Consider the following 2,597-nt stretch of genomic DNA (forward strand, 5'->3'; position numbering starts at 1 on the left):
CGCACCGCACCAGGCCCACATGGGATAACTTTTCAAGCGCTTCGAAACCTTGATGATACGACGCTTCCTGGCCTTCTGGAATACTTAAATAATATTTGGCGCTCGTCTGATATTCCTTCTGCCTGGCTCAGATCTGAGGTTGTTCCCATCCATAAACCAGGAAAACCAATAGGTATCACCAGCTCCTACAGACCGATATCTCTTACATGTTGTCTAGGGAAGGTGATGGAGCGAATGGTCAGACGGCGCCTTGACTGGCAGCTCGAAACATCGGGCGCCCTGCCTAATCAGCTGTCTGGCTCCCGCAAACAACGTTGTACGACAGACACGATCGGCAGCCTCGTATCAGACATGGAACAATCGAAGGCAACAAGGCAAGCAACAACAGCAATATTTCTCGATATTAAGAAAGCATTCGATGCAATTCCACACGAAACCATAATTGCTCAGCTTACAAGGCTCGGGGTTGCAGGCCGAGCTCTGGCATTCGTACGCGCCTTTCTTACAGGAAGGTCTATGCACGTACGCCTAGGTGGAATTCGAAGTTCCCAACGTACGGTAACCCATGGCGTTCCCCAGGGCAGTGTTATAAGCCCTCTCTTATTTAACGCTGCTATGGCGGCACTGCCTGAGGCTCTACGGCGTATGAAGTCATCGGGACCAGTCATTAACATCGCAATATACGCTGACGACGTGGCCCTCTGGACTACCGCCCCGACTAAGATATATAGCAAGATGCAACAAACCCTCCAGGACGGATTGACTATAGTTGTGGACGAAATCTCTGGACTAGGCCTTACGCTTTCCGCCTCCAAAACAGCTGCCCTTCAATACCATCCAACGGCTAGAGCATCGATCAACAAAATCTACACAATTAACGGAACAGATGTAGCACGTGTCCGAAAGTACTCCCACCTGGGGTTTCTTCTGGATGACCGCATCTCCTGGAAGCCTGCAGTCAAGGCAACACTGATCAGATGTCGCCGCCACCTCAACGCCGTTCGAATGATGATGGGCAGCAGGTGGGGAACGTCTCAGGTCATGATGCTTCAGCTATACAGAGGCCTCATTCTTTCGAGATTATTATACGCCTTGCCGCTGATTCACGTGAGCAATGCACAGATCTGCAGCCATCGAGACCCTGCAAAAGATTGCACTTCGCTTCTGTCTGGGTTTACCGAGATACTCCCCGAACATTCCAACGCTGGTTGAAGCGAGGGTCGACCTTGTCGAGAACCACGGCAGAGAGCTGACACTTCGCCACTTCGCAAGGCAAACATCCTGCCGGTCAACAGAGTCCCTCTTGAACCATATTCGAAGTTGTCCTCAATCTCGCCTTGGATCTCTCGCTAGAGACTTTGAAGGAATTGTGGGCACCTTACATACAATATACCCGGCACCACCACCTTACGCCTCGCCGCTGAACATCAATGAATCTATTCCGGAACTCAGAAGCAAACGCTTCACAGCCCAAGTTGTCGCCCGGACTCTCGCAGAATATCGAATTGAGGTGGATTTTCTAGGATGGATGCGAGTATATACCGACGGCTCGGTACTTCATAGCCGCAAATCATCCACTGCAGCAGTTTTTATACCGGAACTAAAAATGGCCAAATCAAGGAAACTGAGCTTTCACACTACATCTACCACTGCCGAACTTGCCGCGCTTTGGAGGCCTTGACATCCTCGACAGTATCCCTCACAGTGGAAAGGCAGTGTTCCTCACAGATTCCAGAATAGCTTTACAACTTCTCGGTAGCCTTGAAGACGCCCCACAATATGCCAGATACATTGGACACATGACAAGAAACCTAGAGTCTAAAGGACGGCATATAGCATACCAATGGCTGCCATCACACGTCGGTATCTCGGGCAATGAGACAGCCGATCGCCTCGCTAATGCAGCTCACCACATTCATGTACCAACACTTGTTATACCAAAGATGTATGAGGCCAGGCTTATTATTCACAAAGAAATAGAGGAACTACATCCGGACACGCGCGTCTCTACCGGGAAGCCACCCGCACGCGTGCCTCCAAAGCTGTCCCGAGCCTCCGCTTCGCTACTGCACAGACTTCGCACTGGTTGTGCCTTTACTGCGAAAGCCCTTCACCGTATGGACCCAACAATAAACCCAAACTGTCCATCCTGTGATGTTCCCAAGGACCAGGACCATCTCCTCTGGACCTGCCCTACTCTAGCGGACAAAAGAAAATCGCTTCTCGACGGCCTGCGGCAAGCAGGCGTAGCAAGTGCTACAACACAGGACATTATTTTTCCCCCAGGTTCTGCACGCGATGTCTCGAGAACATTCGCCGCACTACTCAAGTTCTTGGAGGACACCAGTTTATTTGACCGCCTCTAACCCCGGTGTCTGACATACACTGGGCGATGGCAACACATCAACAACCGAGCCACAAAAACTGCTGACATTTGTTCTTTTTTTTTTTCCTTTTTCTTTTTGATCTCTTTTCATCCCATTTATCCTCACTTCTCTTTTCAATCCGTTCTTTTTCTTTGCCTCTCTTCTTTCTTTAACTTTTTCCGATCTCCCCTTTTCTCCCCTTCCCTTCCCCGGAACTAACTCGCCCATGGG

General features: G+C 50.2%; 1 pseudogene; it reads left to right on the top strand.

Annotated features, from left to right (window-relative positions):
* The first annotated feature begins 1,528 nt into the window (after nucleotides 1-1,528).
* Nucleotides 1,529-2,366, top strand: LOC121836383 (annotated as a pseudogene).
* The last annotated feature ends 231 nt before the right edge of the window (nucleotides 2,367-2,597 follow it).

This window comes from Ixodes scapularis, unplaced genomic scaffold (genome assembly GCF_016920785.2).
Source record: "Ixodes scapularis isolate PalLabHiFi unplaced genomic scaffold, ASM1692078v2 PGA_scaffold2__306_contigs__length_199485367, whole genome shotgun sequence".
Taxonomy (NCBI): Eukaryota; Metazoa; Arthropoda; class Arachnida; order Ixodida; family Ixodidae; genus Ixodes; species Ixodes scapularis.